At 44.5% G+C, this 19339-nt stretch overlaps 1 protein-coding gene across 2 annotated transcripts in view; it reads left to right on the forward strand.

Moving 5' to 3' along the window:
* Positions 1–17357: 17357 nt before the first annotated feature.
* TET1 (tet methylcytosine dioxygenase 1) overlaps positions 17358–19339 on the forward strand; it is a 136584-nt gene continuing 134602 nt past the window's right edge. For both annotated transcript variants that reach the window (XM_043926402.1, XM_043926403.1), the window contains exon 1: positions 17358–17599. The gene's annotated coding sequence lies outside the window, so the exon portion shown is untranslated. The remainder of the gene's footprint in view (positions 17600–19339) is intronic.

Here is a 19339-nt window from a genome sequence, read left to right on the forward strand (position 1 = left end):
CTGCAGTGCATTGGGTCACAAAGAGTTGGACATGACTGGGAGACTGAACAGCAAGCTTCTCAAGGAGGCTTTTCCTGACTGTAATATTTAAAATTACCCACTTCACCCTCACCCCTACCAAAACTCATTCTCTCTCTCTCTCTCTTTTCCTTTTTTAAGAGGAAAAGGAAAGAGTGGCTTTATTACTTTTCCAAGTAAAGGGGGAACATAGTAGGCTAGGTGCCTCAAGAACTGTGCCCCCATCCCTGGTGAGAATATGTGTCAGATGCTTAGTTATGTCCAACTCTTAGTGACCCTATGCTGTAGCCCACCAGGCTCCTCTGTCCATGGGGATTCTCCAGGTAAGAATACTGGAGTGGGTTGCTACGCCCTTCTCCAGGGGACCTTCCCAACCCAGAGGTCAAACGAGGGTCTCCTACATTGCAGGAGGAGGATCCTTTACTTTTTGAGCCACCATGGAAGCCTAGGTAGAGATTATATATTCAGGCAAGGGTATGTGATAAGGATCAAGGCAGTAACAGTCTTCATTCCTTCTTCTACAAAGTTTCAAAAGGGTGAGGTTGCTGACAAGATTAGGGTGTGTGCGGTGGTGGTTGGATCTCCTTAATCTTGATGAGCCTCTCTGGTCCCTTTAATCTTGCCTCAGGTGGTTTCCTGGCTGCTTCTCCTTTGATTCCCAACTGTTCTGCCCTTAGGAACTCAGAGAAGGTCATGGAGGCTGGAGTCTTGCTCTGGGGTTATCAAAGAGAGTTTCCTGGGTACAGGCAGCCCACTGGAGCAGGGGTGATGGAAAACTGCAGGATGAGGGGCTCCTGAGAGTCCTTGAAAGCTTTCTTCAAAGCTGTGCTGCTTCCCTGAGGTGTGGGGGAGGGGAGCATGCAGAGGTCACTATGGTGGTGAGCCAGTGACTCCTGGAAGGTGGGTGCCTGGGCTGGAAGCCCAGCTCTGTGGCTTATTTGATAAATATACCCTCCTCCCCTGAGCTTGGAGCCCCTTCATAACCAAAGGCAGTTCCCCCCGCCCATGCCCATTACTCCAGGAGTAAGATATCCTCTGTGGGCCTCAGCAAGGCAGCACCAGGAACTCAGTCTTAGGTGCTCGCCCTGAGGTCAGGAGCCAAGAGCCAAGTCTCCTGGAGCCTGAGAGGGAAACAGGAGGGGCCAGGAGGAGACAGGGGGAGAACCAGACTCTTGTGCCTGTTTTACAGGTGAGAACACTGGGCCCTGTGGGGCAGTGATCCAGCAGGGCTGCCCCAGGACCAAGGTGACTAGATATTTTCAAGCACTGAGTATTTGCTCATGGCCTTCATGCTAAATTGAATCACTGATATGGCCCTCCTGCCTTACAACTGATCCTCCCAGTTTGGGGTCCTTCAGCCGGGTCAGTGGCCTGCAGGTGGCAGTGAACCCTGGGGGTCTGATCTCATGGCCAGGGTCCCTGTGCAGAGAGAGGAGGAGGGGGAGAAAAAAGAGGGAGGGAGGAGGAAAACAGAAGAAAAGAAAGGAACAGAGGCTCATTGTCTCTTTCGTCTTCTTTTTTCTCTCCTTTAGTTTTTTTTTCATGGTACTTATCAGTGCTTATTAAATATATGTATATTGGATTCCCCTCTTAACTCAGCTGGTAAAGAATCACCTGCAATGCAGGAGACCCCAATTCAATTCTTGGGTCAGGAAGATCCCCTGGAGAAGGGAATGGCAACCCATTCCAGTATTCTTGCCTGGAGAATCCCTTGGATAGAGGAGCCTGGCAGGCTACAGTCCATGGGGTTGCAAAGAGTCGGACATGACTGAGCGACAAATATTTTTACTTTCTTCCAGAGTACTATTGGTTTTCCCAGTAGTCATGTATGGATGAGAGAGTTGGGCCATAAATAAGGCAGAGCCCCCCAAAATTGATACTTTAAAACTGTGGTGCTGGAGAAGACTCTTGAGAGTCCCTTGGACAGCAAGGAAATCAAACCAGTCAATCCTAAAGGAAATCATCCCTGAATATTCATTGGAAGTACTGATTCTAAAGCTGAAGCTCCAATACTTTGGCCACCTGATTCGAAGAGCTGATTCACCAGAAAAGACCCTGATGCTGGGAAAGATTGAGGGCAAGAGAAGGGAGAGACAGAGGATAAGATGGTTGGATGGTATCACTGACTCAATGGACATGAGTTTGAGCTAACTCAGGGAGATAGTGAAATACAGGGAAGCCTGGCATGCTGTAGTTCATGGGATCGCAGAGAACCGGACATGGCTTGGCAACTGAACAACAATAAGAGCCCAGGCACAGTAGTTGTGGTACATGGGCTTAGCTACTCTGCAACTTGTAGGATCTTCCTGGACCAGGGATTAAACCCATGTCTGCTACATTGCCAAGTGAATTCTTTACCACTGAGCCACCAGGGAAGCCTGTAAAATGTTTTTATTATCAGTCTCCCCCCACCAGCATGTGAGCTCCATGAAGGTAGGAATTATCTGTTTTGTTCATTTGCTATGTCTTTTCACACTGACTAGATAGTAAATAATGGTGGCTCTACTTAAAGACCAACCTTTTCTATGACTTTCACTTCTAGAATATCTAGCATCTAGTGGCCAGAGGCTAAAGAAATGGAGAAAAACTAATCCTTTCCCTAGATTAATGTACTATTTCATGGGATGAATGTGAACCTAATAGTAAAATAAATATACACAAATAAAAAGTAAGGATAAAGAAGAAAGACCGATTATGTTTGTCATAGGTCACCCAGGAAGGATATGCAGATGACGCCACCCTTATGGCAGAAAGCAAAGAAGAACTAAAGACGAAAGTGAAAGAAGAGAGTGAAAAAGTTGGCTTAGAACTCAACATTCAGAAAACTAAGATCATGGCATCTGGTCCCATCACTTCATGGTAAATAGATGGGGAAACAGTGGAAACAGTGACAGACTTTATTTTTCTGGGCTCCAAAATCACTGCAGATGGTGACTGCAGCCATGAAATTAAAAGACGCTTACTCCTTAGAAGAAAATTTATGACCAACCTAGACAGCATATTAAAAAGCAGAGATATTACTTTGCCAACAAAGGTCCATCTAGTCAAACCTATGGTTTTTCCAGTAGTCATGTTTGGGTGTGAGAGTTGGACTATAAAGAAAGCAGAGTGCAGAAGAATTGATGCTTTTGAACTGTGGTGTTGGAGAAGACTCTTGAGGGTCCCTTGGATAGCAAGGAGATCCAACCAGTCTATCCTAAAGGAAACCAGTCCTAAATATTCATTGGAAGGACTGATGCTGAAAATGAAGCTCCAATACTTTGGCCACCTGATGTGAAGAACTGACTCATTTGAAAAGACCCTGATACTGGGAAAGATTGAAGGCAGGAGGAGAAGGGGACGACAGAGGATGAGATGATTGGATAGCATCACCGATTCAATGGGCATTAGTTTGAGTGACCTCCAAGAGTTGGTGATAGACAGGGAGGCCTGGTGTGCTGCAATCCATGGTGTCTCAAAGAGTCGGACAGGACTGAGTGACTGAACTGAACTGAACCCAGGAAGGAGGTAATTGAATTGTCCTTTGACACAGCTAAACATCGGCCAAGGCAAACAAACATACCTACATATACACAGGTTGCACACACACACACACACACATAAGGAAGCTCAACTTGTTCAAAAAACAAAGAATTATCCAGTTTGCCTGGTTTAAGATCATTCACCCCTTCTCCATGACTCCCCAACATTTGTATGGCAGACCACAGACCAATAACGTTAGAGAAATAAGTCAAGGTTATATCATGAACGCTTTCAATCTTGGTCTAAAGAGTTTAGATTTAATTCAGTGGTTAATGAGAAACTGATAACAACTATGTTTTAGAAGAATTAATCTGGAAAAGATGAACATGATGATTGGGAAGACAGACACTGACAGATACAACAGTAAAGAAGTGAGATAGGAAGCCTTTGCAATCATCCAGAAGAAAATAGATGGAAGACAGAACCTTCTGTACTTGCTAAGAAATTAGATATGGAAGGCAAGGCATAGGATAAGTCAAAACTGCTTCAGGTTTTGCTAGGGTGGTTAAGAGACCTGATGGAGAATTAACAGAAGAGGGAAAACAGAAAGAGGGACAGGTTTAAGGCACAGAAAGGGAATAGAAATTATGGCACAAACAGTAAAGATGAAAATATGCAAAATACCAAAGGCAAAATGTTTGGCAAAGTTTTTTAAAAATATGGATAATATGTGAATATTATATAGAGTGAATATAGCAATACTACCTAAAAAGTCCTCTTTGAAAGCTTCACCCAAACCCACATATACCCCAACTTTTCATGAAACAGGGAGAAATTAATGTTCCATTTTTTTCTTTATTTTTTCAGAGGTGGAAAAGTCTTTTATTCTATCGGTCAAGCCAATGGGCCAGGCCTGGACCTGGAATCAGGAATAGCTGAGCAGGATCTTTCCTTCTTCCCCTCCCTCTTCCTCCGGCTTTTCTTTGTCCTTCTTCTGCTCTTCCTCCTGTGCCAGGGTTTGTTCTGGCTTCTTCCCCAGTTGGACATCACAGTAGGTGACAAATAGGACAGCTGGCATGGTCTTTGGGAATCCTGTGGGTAGCAGACACTGGGCGACCAGCTCTGTGAACTCAAGGTTGTTCAGGCTTACAAGGTTGTACATGATGATGGCTCAGAAGTGCATGGCCCCAAAGACAGCTTGGAGCCTGCAGAACATCTGCTCCAAAAGTGAGGCTTCAGTTCACATTAGAGGCCCTTACTCTGCCAGCTTCTGTACCCAGAGTTCAAAGTTGAGGCCCAAGCAGTTAAGGCACGACCACAGGTAGACAATATCATAAGACAGAGCCACAGAGTGGTGATGGCAAATGTGGCCACAGTGGCCGCCAGCTCTGGGATCACTGCAGAGTGCTCCCCACCAATGTGGTCATATACATACTTAGAGAGCCAGGCGATGATGCCAAGGTCAAAGTACATCTCCTCAAAAATGTAGAGCACTGTGATACACTGGGGAGGCTGGCGGAGGTCCAAGGGGTCGAGGTGCACCATTGTGTTGACAATGCTGAAGAGGATGGCCACCTTCACCCAGTCATACACCAAGTTTGAGTAGGTTAAGCCAGCTGCGGACAGAGGGTCATCCCTGCCCACTCCCCACCCCAACCCAAGCTTTCCCAAATCCAAGAGAGGCCCCTATTTTTTTTGGCTGTGCTGGGTCTTCCTTGTGGGGAATAGGCTCCTCCTTGTGGCAGGTGGGCTTTCTCTAGTTGTGGCAAGCAGGCCTACTCTCTAGCTTGTGGTGCACAAGCTTCTCATTGCAGTAGCTTCTCTTGTTGTGGAGCATGGGCTCTAAAGCTTCCAGAGGAGGCCCCATTTTAACAAACATTATCATGAACCTTAGCTGTCTTTTTAAGTCTTCCGTTAAGTAGTCTCTTTTAGACCGCAGATCATTAACTTTTATTTAGTTATTTTTACCAGGAATAAGCATCATATATCAGAGATGCCTTATAACTTAAATAACTTTGGAGTCATATATAGTTTATCCACGGATAAGATAGTTGGATAGCATCACTGACTCAAAGGACATGAGTTTGAGCAAACTCCGGGAGATAGTGAGGGACAGGGAAGCCTGATATGTTGTAGTCCATGGAGTTACAAATGACTTAGTGACTGAACAACAAAGACAACATAATTTATCCATATGTAACATATAATCTGGGCTTCCCCATGTCTTAGCAGTAAAGAATTCGCCTGCAATGCAGGAGCCGAAGAAGATCTGTGTTCCATCCCTGGGTCAGAAAGATACCCTGGAGGAGGGTGTGGCAACCCGCCCCAGTATTCTTGCCTGAAAAAATCCCGTGGACAGAGCAGACTGGTGGGCTCCAGTCAAAGGGTCGCAAAGAGTTAGACAGGACTGAAGCGACTTGACACTCATGCAACATGATTTTGCGTATTTAGTAGAATGTATCCATAAACAAAATTTAAAATACTTTAGATGCTATACAACTTCACATGAAATTAAACATCCACATTTTCTCTTATATGTATATAAAGTATAGCATTTTAGTATATTAGAAGAAATATCATAATAATTTCTGAAAGGATAGATGAGAAACTCAGCAGAGATTACCTCTGTAGAGTAGAATGCATGAAGGATGGTGGGAGTTACACCTTTCATTTCATTGTACAATATTTTATATGGTTTGATTTTTTGTTTTCTTTTGGCCTCTCCTTGTGACATGTGGGCTCTTATTTCACCAACCAGGGACAGACCAGGGATTGAATCCATGCCCCATGCAGTGGAAGCACAGAGTCTTAACCACTGGACCACCAGGGAAGTCCTGAAAACAGGAATTTTAGGAAATGGTATCTTTTTTTATATTATGGCATTAATGATCAGGTATTCAAAAAATGAAAAGTAACATTTTCTATTTGTCTTTTTCTACAGTCCGCCAAAGCTGTACACTAAATTTCTAACACAGTAGAGTGAAAACAAACAGAAACATGACTGTCTGCTTCTCTACGTAACAGGTAAGTGATCTTAAAGGCAATAAAGGCCTGATCTTCAGTTTTTAATCTATAAAAGATGAGTGATACTTCACCTGAGATATGACATGAATATCAAATAAGATCATTTCAGCAAAGGACCTACCACAGTGCTCAGCACTTAGTATGAGCTATATTTCTATCATTTCCTTAGTATGTGCACCCCTAGACCTGCAGCTGCTGCTGCTGCTGATAGGTCACTTCAGTCATGTCCGACTCTGTGTGACCCCAGAGACGGCAGCCCATCAGGTTCCCCCATCCCTAGGATTCTCCAGACAGGAACACTGGAGTGGGTTGCCATTTCCTTCTCCAATGCAGGAAAGTGAAAAGTGAAAGTGAAGTCACTCAGTCGTGTCCAACTCTCAGCGACCCCATGGACTGCAGCCTACCAGGCTCCTCCATCCACGGGATTTTCCAGGCAAGAGCACTGGAGTGGGGTGCCATTGCCTTCTCTGCCCTAGACCTGCAGAACAGATCATTATTCATCCAACCAATGCGTATTTACCATCCACCTACTGAATGCCAGCCATTATGTTAGATGGTCAAGCTATAAAAATAAGATAAAATCCCTACAAAGACTTTTGTAAGAGAGCAAGCAGTTCCAAAAAAATATATATACAAAAAGTACAATTTGTCAGTATCTATCCAATATTAGGGGTGTGCAAGAAGTACTATAAGATACAAAGAGGAGAGAGGCCTGGTCTATTGGGATGGGGTGGTGGGAGGAACATTAGGAAAAGCTAGAGTCTTGAACTGAGTCTTGAAAAATGAGTAAGAATTTTCTGAGTATTTCAGAAGGCAAACTATATTATCTCAATGTAGTTACAATTAGATATAACAACGAACTAGAAATTAAAGAACTGACCTCACTTATTTTTATTGTTGTCAACAGGTATTTCTTATGCAAGTGCTTTGTATCAGAGATACAACAGTAAATAAAAACTTGATCCCTGCACTTCAGGGAGTTTATATTCTAGTGGGAAAGGGAGATCTTAATCAAATAACCAGAGAAATTTATGTAAAATTGAAACTGGGGTAAGTACTTCTGAGAAAAGGCTTAGTGCATGATGATATAAGAGAATAAAAAGAGGAATGACCTAAACAAGTTTACAGAAGCCTTCTTTAAGGAAGTAATGATTGAATCCAAAGTCCCATAATTGAGGACCTAAGATCATGCATGCCCCATGGCATGGCCAAAAAATAGGCATTCCAGAAAGAAGAATCAGAGCTAACAGTAGAAGAGTTTGGGGTCTTCAAGGGTCTAATCACAACTTCAAATGCATCACCATACTATGCCCCTCCAGGTTTCAGGCAGGTCACTTATATTGACAAATGTATAAGATAATAGCTGCTGCTGCTGCTAAGTCACTTCAGTCGTGTCTGACTCTGTGCGACCCCATAGACGGCAGCCCACCAGGCTCCGCCGTCCCTGGGATTCTCCAGGCAAGAACACTGGAGTGGGTTGCCATTTCCTCCTCCAGTGCACGAAAGTGAAAAATGAAAATGAAGTCGTTCAGTCGTATCTGACTCTCAGCGACCCCATGGACTGCAGCCTACCAGGCTCTTCCGTCCATGGGATTTTCCAGGCAAGAGTACTGGAGTGGGTTGCCATTTCCTTCTGCAGTAAGATGATAGAGGGAGCTGCTAAACTGAAGAACTGTAAAGTGCTTGCTTTGCCTAAAATAAAACATATCTGCAAATGAAATTCACTGGTTTACAAGAACAGAATTATTGGTTTGCAATTTTAGAATAAAGCCATTGAGGCTGGAGTGGGAAAAACTAGGATATTTGTGATGTAAGGTGAGGTAGAGAAATAGGTCAAGTCTTATAGCCACTGGCAGCCTTGTAGCCACTTTAGAAGTCTTGACATTATCCCTAAAGCAACATGAAGCCAGTGTTAAGCTGTGTTTAACATGGTGAGGTATATTTCAAAATGGTCATTCTGCCTGTGGCTTAGATAATGAAATAGGACAAAAGTGGGTGTGAGTACACTATTGCAAAACATGGCAATTGGTCTAGAGTAAAGGCAATGGGAATGGACAGAAGTGGATGGATTTGAGACATACTGAAGTGATGAAAGGGATAGAACTTGGTGGTTCAGTAAAAGGACTGAGGAAAGGGAGATGTCAAAGCTAATTCCTAGGTTCCTGGTTCCGTGCCTGGATGGATTCACTGAGGCAAGGATCACTAGAAAAGGATCAGTTTGTCGTTGCTCTAGGGCAAAGTGAAAGGCCAGGGGAGAGAATGAGTTGCTTGGTAGCAACATATTGAGTATGCAGAGGCCTCAGAGACCTCCAAGAGGAGATACTGAAGAGGTGAATATATGGAGCAGCCTGGGCTGAAAATACAATATTAGTTAAGTCCAAGCTAAAGAGAAAGAGAACCTAGAACTCAGCCTTGTGCGTGTCCATCTGTGCTAAGTCACTTCAGTCGTGTCTGACTCTTTGCAACCCTATGGACTGTAGCCCTCCAGGTTTCTCTGTCCATGGGATTCTCCAAAGAATACTGGAGTGGTTTGCCATTCCCTCCTCCAGGTGATCTTCCCAACCCAGGGATCAAACCTGGTCTTCTGCATTGCAGGCAGATTCTTTATTGTCTGAGCCACCAAGGAAGCACCAACCTTGAGTAACTGCAATACCTAATTGCCAGCTGGAGAATGATGAGCTGGTAAAAAAGATGGAGGAGTAGCTAGGTATATGGTAGAGGCAAGGTAGGGCGGAGGTTGGAAGTGTGTATAGAAGTCAGTGGTAAAAAAAAAAAAAAAAGAAATCAGTGGTAAGGAGTGTTTTAAGAGTAATGTAATATTGGAAATGTTGAGTTTTTGTTTTTTTTTTTAATGTTGAGTTTTAAAAGTCCGTGAAGGATTTAAGTCAAAATAGTCTGGAGCTCAAAAATGGGATTCAGGCTAGAGAGATAAACTTGGAAATCTGGGGCATTTACGTGGCAACTTAAAGCCATGTTTGTTTAGAAAGTATAGTATAACGTGTAAAGATGGTATTCAATCAACAGTAGCAATTATATTATTCACACACTGGAGCAATAATAACACTGATGGATTTACTTAGTGTTTTTCACTGAGAAGATAACATGGGATATATTATCCAATTGCTTCTGTCAGTCAATATTTGGCCTGTCAGGAATATTTATTGAGGGTGTCATGGTATCAGTTTCTCTAAAGAGATAAGACACAAAAGAAATAGAAGATATGAGTCTTACTCTGAAGTTTTCACATAGTTGGGGAAACAAAATGTGAACATACATAATACTAATGAACATTGTCAAAATCACATTATCAGTGAGTATAAATTAATGAAGTTCAACACTATTCTTCATGAATGCTGAGGAGGGGAGATAATTCAGAGGTTATGAGAAGGAAATGGCACCCCACTCCAGTACTCTTGCCTGGAAAATCCCATGGATGGAGGAGCGTGATAGGCTACAGTTCACGGGGTCACAAAGAGTCAGACATGACTGAGCGACTTCACTATGGATGTTTGGTAGGGTTATTTCTTGTTGTTTAAATTTTTTAATTTTAATTTTTAATTTAATTTAATTTTTTGGCAGGGCCACTCACAGATTGTAAGATCTTAGTTCCCTGGTCAGGGATCCAACCCAGGCCCCAACAGTGAAAGCCCAGAGTTCTAACCATTGGACCACCAGGGAATTCCCTAGTAGGATTGTTCAAGAACAATTTTCTAGGGTTCTTAGTGGCCTAGCGGCTACGACTCTGTACTCCCAATATATGAGGCCTATGTTTGATCCCTGATCAGGGAACTAGATCCCACATGCCACAACTAAGAGTTTACATGCCACAACCCAAACAAACAAAGAAAAAAAGCCACAATGAAGATCAAAGATCTGCATGCCACAACTAAGATTCAGCTCATTCAAATAAATTGATTAATTAAAAAAAAAAACAATTTTCTAGAGGAGCTGAGTTGTCAGTGGATTTTAAACAATAGAAGTCTACAGATAATGAAGGCTTTAGAAAGCACTAAGGCAATGATAGATTTTTTTTTTTTTTAATGATAGATATTTTTGAAGTGCATCTTATATCTAAGAAGAGGGGATGGGAAAGGGACCTAAAGAGTCTCTGCTTTGTGTGAGCCTGTGGCAAGCACTTTACATTTTCTGTCATGTGTAAGGTATTGTTTTAAGCTGAAGATTACCAAGAAATTAGCCTCATTTGTGCAAACATGGAGAAGGCAATGGCACCCCACTCCAGTACTCTTGCCTGGGAAACCCCATGGGTGGAGGAACCTGGTAGGCTACATACAGTCCATGGGGTCGCGAAGAGCTGGCCACGACTGATGTGACTTAGCAGCAGCAGCAGCAGCAGTGCAAACATATAGAATGATATGGGCTTCCCAGGTGGCACTAGTGGTCAAGAACCTGCTTGCCAATGCAGGAGACATAAAGACTCAGGTTCGATTCCTGGGTTGGGAAGATCCCGTGGAGGAGGGTATGGCAACCCACTACCATGTTTTTGCCTGGAGAATCCCTTGGATAGAGGCTATAGTCCATAGGGTTGCAAAGAGTCTGACACTACTGAAATGACTTAGCACGCACACAAAGAATTACATAATTGCAATCACAGAGTTTAGATAGTTTAGATAGGACCTCTTGAGGGTCATTTAACAAATATTGGGTGTCTGCTTTGTTTTATGTCCTGAATCACCATGTTGTGGACCAGGAACTAGCACTGGAAATATAGAAAAGGAAGAGAAGTCCATTGAGAGGTGTACAGTTTAGTAACTGGGATGGCATGAATGAGAAGTTCTATGACAGATGTGGGACTGTTGCTGAAGCAGTGTTGAGAGAGCTACGAAGCTCCTAATTCTGCCTCGGTTACTATGTGAGGTTTCACAGACAAGGAGCTTTGTGAGCTGGGTTTTGAGGGATGAAGGTAAGTGTGACAGCCTGGCAAAAATGAGAGTAATATAGAGGAAAGAGAGGAGAGAACAGGAGGGAGAAGTACATTCCAGGCAGATCTGCCTCTGCCCCAGCTTTTCCATCCCCTCTATTCACAATGCTAAAGAAAGTACATTTGTTTAGAAGAGACTTGCCAAATTATTGACAGCTTTAAGTGAATTCTCAGAAGGGAGGAAGAAAACATTTAGAAATAATTCAGCCAGGGGGCTTTAATGTGCCTGCTAGGTAGAAGTCACCACGTGTGATGTAATGAGAAACAAGTATCAGAGCAGAGCAGGTCCCAGCATGTCTCAGGTGAAAATGCAAAGAAAGAGATGAGGAGCATAGCACATGGCTTCAGGGGTTAGAGATAATGGACTGCGGCCACAGAGCAGAAACATTCAGGGCTGGAGAGTCAGCTTTGGAAGTAGGCTGGACCAGGAGATCCAAAGTGTTTGCAATGCCAAGAGGGTCTGAAGAAGGAAGTATCCAGAGGAAGAAGATGGTGAAGAATTTTGGTTGGACTTCTAGGAGAAGAACCAGGATGGCCCATAGGTGTCACAAATTCCAGGGATGAGAAATTTCAAAATGTAGGGTGGGGGCTGCTGCTGCTGCTGCTAAGTCACTTCAGTCGTGTCCGACTCTGTGCGACTCCATAGATGGCAGCCCACCAGGCTCCGCCGTCCCTGGGATTCTCCAGGCAAGAACACTGGAGTGGGTTGCCATTTCCTTCTCCAGTGCATGAAAGTGAAAAGTGAAAGTGAAGTCACTCAGTTGTGTCTGACTCTTAGCGACCCCATGGACCGCAGCCTACCAGGCTCCTCTGTCCATGGGATTTTCCAGGCAAGAGTACTGGAGTGGGGTGCCATTGCCTTCTCCGAGGGTGGGGGCAGGGGGGGATGAAAAAATGGAATGAAGCTGTGTTGTGAATGTAACTTCAGGAGAGTAAGTCAGTGGACTCAGAAACAAATAGCTGTTATAGGAACAGGAAACAGCATGAAATAGAATTTGTCATGGAGAGATATAGGGCTAAAGATAGACGGGAGGGCAAGACCAAGCCAAAGCATGTCCTAAGAATGATAAACATGGAAGACCTCTAGACAATAGTCAAGAAGGTACTAGTGAAGAAGAGCCTGAAGAGACTAAAAAGAAGGGTTCATGAATGTAGTAATACTCCAATAAAGTAGCATGGAGACTAGGCTGAAGGGCACAAGAAAATGGATAGCCATGTAACAGGGAAAAAACTTCAGATAAGGAGGGAAACAGTACTGTTCAGGAAGGGAGGGAGAGGTAATTAAGAAATCGATTGTGGAGCTTCCCTGGGGCCTCAATAGTGAAGAATCTGCCTGCCAATGCAGTAGACACAGGTTTGATCCCTGGTCCGGGGAGATCCCACATGCTATGGAGCAACTAAGCCCCCACACCACAACTATCAAGCCTGTGCTTAGAGAGTGGGGGGAGATGGAATTGGATGAAGATAGTCAAAAGATACAAAAACTTCCAATTAAAGAATAAATAAGCACTAGGGATATAAAGTACAACACAATATAACACTGCTAGATGTCACATGTAAAATTTAAGAGAGTAAATTGTAAGAGTTTTCATCACAAGGAAAAAAATGTTCTTTCATTTTGTATCTACATGAAAGTGAAAGTGAAGTCGCTCAGTCGTGTCCGACTTTCTGCAACCCCATGGACTGTAGCCCACCAGGCTCCTCGGTCCATGGGATTTTCCAGGCATGAATACTGGAGTGGGTTGCCATTTCCTTCTCCAGGGGATCTTCCTGACCCAGGGATCAAACCCGGGTCTCCCGCATTGTAGGCAGATGCTTTACTGTCTGAGCTACCAGGGAAGTACCTCTACATGAGATCAAGCTTATTCACTAAATTTATTGTGGTAATCATTTCATGATGTATATAAATCAAATCATTATGTTTTACACCTTAAAGGTACAGTGTTATATGTCATTTATATCTCAATAAAACTGGAAGAAGTAAAAAAGAAATCAAGAGCCTCTCTTGATAGCCTGGGCTGTGGACAGCTTTGGAGGTTAAGAAAATAAAGGCTTAGAACAGGTCTCATGGCAGGAAGAGACTCAAAAGCTCCCAAAATAGTGATTGCTGAGGAGAAATAAAGACCTAATGTAGATTCAGGTCTTACGATGTCAAAGCCGGCTAAGGCTCTCACAGAATTCTCTGTTTGCAAACAGTAGAGAAAATGGACGATGTGGATGTAGAAGTCAAATCAGGATGCTTCCAGGAGAGGTTAAGAGGATGAATGAATTAGTGGGTTGGAAAGTTTATCATTAAAGTTGCTGGACAAGGCATAAATGGGGAAAATGGCTGAATTTTGTCATAGAAGTAGGGAAGGAGTTTTTACCAAAACAGACTGAGCTTGACCACACTCAGATAGTTATTGATTTGGGGTATTTTTTTTTTTAATTAAAAAAAATTTTTTTTGGCCACAACTCGAGGTATGTAAGATCTTTGTTCCCCAACCAAGGATAGAACCAGCGCCCCCTGTAATAGGAGCTCAGAGTTTTAATTATTGTACTGTCAGGAAAGTCCAAAGGATACGGTTCTTTTGGAAGCTGACTCTATTATAAAAGATCTTGTTTCATTATCATAACTAGAATATATCTTCATTCTCTATAGTTACTTTGAAGGTATGCTAATTTTTCCACTTCCTTCCAAAACCAATTCCAAAACCAATTTGGCAAGCCTAAAATTTTTTCTCCTTCAGAATATAAATTTGATTTCCTCTACCACCTTCTCAACTGAGGTGTCTTTTGGTTTGTACCTACCACGTGTTATATGTACCCTATGTTTTCTTGACAATCTTTGATTCAGTTTAGAAACTTGAGTAAGAAAAAGATTTTAGGTCTGCATCTGCCAGTAAACTGACAAGTAAATGCCAATTCCTGCTGACCTGTTCCGTGAAAATTCTCTGAGAATTCCCTTGGGTCTTTTCAACTCTAGGTTTTCCTTGCTTTCTTGGACTTCTAGCAGAATTGACAGCATTACATCTTTTTCGATGCTGAGCTATTAGCACAGGTTTATCTTGCCCATCCTCCTCTGCTCTCCCAGGACCTCTCTGATTGTAGTTAGTGTCCCACATCACCAAGGGACTATTAACTCTTTCCTAACTAGTATTATATCATTATATCATCTATCAATCCATTCACCCACCCCTGTTCTCCTTATAGAGAATAGTAAGTCTGTCTTTCTCAGTTGTTTGCACAATTTTTACTTTTATGGATGTTTAAGAGTTCTCCATCAGCAGTTAGTTCTGCCAAATTTCAAAAAATTTGCTAATAGAAAAAAAAACTTTTTTTTTTTTTTTTTTTTTGCCAATAGAGGACATTGCCAAAGTTAATTAGTAAGCAGGGAAACTAAGCTGAAATTACAGTTATGTATTTAGGAAGTTACATGAGCAAAGTTCCAATACCGACCTTATCTTCACCTCTCTCTCCTAGAGAGGTTTTTGGAAATAAGACTGGAATTCTTGCTTTGTTATTAAGAATGGGTAAGGATAGTAGGAAATTGCTTAAACATTTATTCTTTGATATTGAGTTCTGGAAAGAATTGCACTTTCTTTTCTTCTCTTTGGGTAGATACCTCCTGTTATTGTTTAGTTTCCCACAATTTATTCAACCTTTTAGTTTCTATTATAATTATCAGACTCCTTTTCTAACAGGTTCAAATGAACCAGATGTTGCAAGGGCTATGTTTTAAGTCACAGATACCAAGGTGACTTTCATTGTCATCTACATGCTGAAGACTTTCAAATTTGCTTTTCCAAGCTAAACCTCTTTCCTAAACTCAAAATTGTCTCAGACTTGGTCGTTGGGAGTTATCTATCCTGTTTTTTTCCTTTGTTTTTAATGGACTCTTACTCAGTTTCTGATTTTTCAAGTTATTTTTTGGACATGGCACGTGGAATTTTAGTTCCCTGACTAGGGATCAAAACGTGCATTCCCTGCAGCAGAGTCTTAACCACTGGATCACCAGGGAAGTTCCAGTTTCCAATTTTCTACCATCGTGAAATACAGTGAAGCTGTTTTGTCACCACAGATACAAACCCACCTTCAGGGCCTTTGCATTTGCTCCTTCCTAAAGCATAAAATCTCCCCCAGCTTCCTCCCTAATCTCTTTCAGATCTATTCCATGAGCTGATTGCTGGATTTAAAATTGCAGCTTTCCCCAGGGTTCAGTGTCCCCTACCCTACTTATCCCCCCTCCCACTCTCACCATCACCATCACACTATATGTATTCTGCTTTCTAGCTTTTTTTCTCCTTGTCCCCACTCCATTATTGAATGCAAGCACCACTAGAGAAGAGGTTTCAGTTTGCTTCCTGCTGTTTCCCCAAAGTATGAAACTGTGCCTGGCACATAGTATGGACTCAAATAATGTTTATGAAATGAAGGGAATAAGCATTGTTTTGGACATTTCTCTATATCTTTATGTGATTTTTCCACCTTAATAGCTTTTTTTTTTTTCTTTTTCTTCTTTAAATAATTTATTTGGCTGCGACACATGGGCTATTTGATCTTTGTAGTAGCACAGGGAATCTAGTTCCCTGACCAGGGATCGAACCCTAGCCCCCTGCAATGGGAGCTCGGAGTCTTAGCCACTGGACCAGCAGGGAAGCCCCTCAATACCTTTTAAAGTAAATCATTTCAATTAATTGACAAAAGCCAGGATATTGCTAGTTCATGATAGCCTTTCTCCCTTTGTTCTTTAAGAAAATTAAGTTTTGAGTCAAACTCTCCCAACATTCTTTTCATTTCAGTCCTAGGAGATTGTTTCTGACAAGATACTGACAATTAGGCTTTTGGAAACATTCAGAAGAGTGGCATTTTTGCAGATAAGTTTTATTTTAAAAACCACGTTTCTTTCTCCAATCAAGGTATTTATCTGACTGTAGTCCTGAAAATACTGCAGTGGAGCCATTAGTTTATTCTGCTTGCAAACCTGGAATGTGTGTTCCTCCTGGGTAGGAAGCAAATTGCTTTAATCTCTATATGCCCAGCTCCTAGCTCAAGAATAAATTTGAATGAATCAATCAGTGAGAAATGTTGAAAGTTTAGGAATCTTTCTCAAAAGAACAATCTGGTTATGTTTATTAAAGCAGGTATAACAATAAAAATTATGTGCAGGATAAGGATAGAATGGTGTGGAAGGCAATAGAAGTAGTCTTTTCCCTTCCATTGAAATTTAACCTGGGAGGAATGATTTCCATGTTCCTTACCACTGTGACGCCATTAAAGATCTAGATTCCCATGTCTGTTTAATAACTGTCTGCTGGAAGAAGCAACAGCCCATCAGTCACTCAGGGAGAAATTCGAACGCCCCAGTCAGTCTTAGTTTTGGTATATTGCTACTGGTTATTCCTCTTAATGATGAAAACTTATTTATTCCTGTGTCTCCTTCATCTGTAAAGTGAATACCGCCAAAGTACAAAGGCAAATAACTAACAAAAATGTTATGATGACCCTTGCAGACATCAAACTCTGAGTCAAGGGAACACAACCCTTCTCTGGCTTCTCTCTAAGGTGCTGAGAGCAGTTTTCCATTGCTCGCGACCCAAATATTGCTCAACGGTGGCATCTCTGACCTCGCATCCCAGTTAATGTATCTATAAGCATTCAATTCAGAGACCCCAAAACTTTTCTCTCAGCCCGAGAGTACCTCTTAAAAAAAAAAAAAAAAGTCATGACAAGAAGATCTTGATAACGTTTTCCCTCTCCAATACTCTCCTTTGACCTTAAAAAAAAAAAAAAAAAGGTTGGGAGAGAAGAGGGCCAAGGGGAGGGGTAAGGGTCCAGAGGGGAGTCCAGCTCCAGTTTGGGGAAATCCAGCTCGCGTTTTGCCTCTCGCTCAGCAGAGCAGGGTCCAGGGAAGGCAGAGCCCCAGCTTCACTCCCTGAGGTCTGTCCTGGGGAGACAGTGCTGCTCCGGGGGGCTGACCTGGCGGGGAGTGGCAGCGCAGTCCGCTCCCGCGCCGCTTTGTGCGCGCAGCCGCTGGGCCCTCTGCTCCCGGGTCTGCCCCCCCGGACGCCCCCTGCCCCGCCCCAGTCATGCAACTCTACCTGCCTCTGCGCTGTGGACCTTTGGGAAGCAGTCGCCCACCCCGGGGGCTCGGGCCCTGACCCTGCCAGGCAGCCGGTAGGTGTCCTCCCGGGGCCCTCCCGCGCCCCTCGCTCCCGCCGGGGCCCCTGACTCCGAAGTTGTGGGGACGATCGCAAGTTGGAAAGTTTCCCCGAGGGCTGGTGCGGGCTTGGAGCCGGGGGGGAAGCGCGCAGTTCTCGGAGCCTGGGGGGGCCCTGGTGAGCTGGGAGAGGGGCAGAGGGCAGGGGTCTGCGGAGCCCCACGCGGAGGCCGGAAGGGCTTGCGAAGGGCAGTGCACGGCCGGGGCTGGACGCGGGCCGGGGTTCCGTGGCCGCGGGGCCGCGGGGGTCGCAGCGATGGGCCCACTCCCCGCGGCGACCCCCCACCCGAGGCCGCTTGGGGCGCTTTTGTTGCGGGTGGTAAACAATGCCCCCGGCCAGAGGACGCGGCCGCCTGCCCCGAGGCCGGGCTGGGACGCCGGGTGGGGAGAGCCGAGCGCCTCGGGCTAGGACCCCGGGCTCCGCTGGAAACTGGAGGATTGGGGGAGGGCGAGCGTGGCTTTGGGAGGGGGCGATTCCCCGACTGTGCCCGTGATTGATGCCCCTCAGAGGAGAAACGGAGGTCCTAGCGCCTCGGGCTGAGGAGAGCCAAGAGTTAGGGCAAGTTTCGGGTGTGGAACCCGGGCTGTCCCACACTCAAGTGTACCCCCAAAAGAAGCGGTCTTCCTCCCGCATGCTAATACAGGGGACCAGCTCGTTGGGAGAACATTTGGCACTTGCCTTCCCCGAGCTTTTTGGGGAGGAGGCTTCGGGGACGGAACTTTTGGAGCGGAGGTTGTAGGAGAGGCTTGCCAGAGGTTGACCCGGAGTTCTGCGGATCGGGGAGGAAGGGAGTAGGGAATAGAATCGTGTTCTGTCAAAATGGCCTTCTAAAAACCCTTACGGGCGCCGCTCGGGCGCCGAAAGCGCCGGCTTGCCGTCACATCAGTAGCACGGAATCCTGGAGTGGGGCGCTAGGGTGCGAGATGTGCGGAGCTGGGTGCCGGGACACTTCGGCCGGCACGTGAGGGGCCGGGTCTGGGGGTGCCAGGGACCGCCGCCACTTCACGTGTCGGGAAGAGACTGGGCTAGGTCTCTCTCCCTCTCCTCCTCACCCCCTCTCCTCTTCCTTCCCTCCCTCTCACCCACACTCCCAAAGCGATTCAGCTACTAGGGGCTGTGCGCAGTCACTACAAAAAGCGGTCGGGAAGTTGCTGGCCCGTCACAGTACACCTCCCACTGTAATGGGGAACACAAATTGGGCATTTCTGACCCAATAAAAATTAATGTATCAACAAGAGAATAGATATTACTTGAACTGGGGGTCTTTCCCCAGCCCCAACTCGCCCATTGCTTCTTCCCCTACTCCCCGGCTCCACTCTTGGGCACAAAATGAGCCGCATAATACAGTAATGATCAGCTTATAAATACATGTTTGAAAAGTGTTGCAAGACTTTGAGCGAGGAGTCGGTTAGGTGCACAGTCTAGTGCCGGCGGAGTGCGCCGAGCGCTGCACCCAGACGGGTTAAGGGCGGCGCTACAGGGCAGCAACCTCGGGTCCGCTCTGAACTGAAAAGTGCCCATCCTTCCCACCTCCCCCTCTCCTCAATGTTATAAAGTAAAATAAAAATGTCGGCCTCCTTAGGCCTCACTCAGGATGCCAAAATGAGTTTGGAAAATGTGCTTGTGAACCGGTTAGGGCGAGAGCTTTTTAAGACAAATTAGGAATTTATGCGTACAATTAAACAAGGCGGGTATG

Source organism: Cervus elaphus, chromosome 15 (assembly GCF_910594005.1).
Source record: "Cervus elaphus chromosome 15, mCerEla1.1, whole genome shotgun sequence".
NCBI classification, from domain to species: Eukaryota; Metazoa; Chordata; class Mammalia; order Artiodactyla; family Cervidae; genus Cervus; species Cervus elaphus.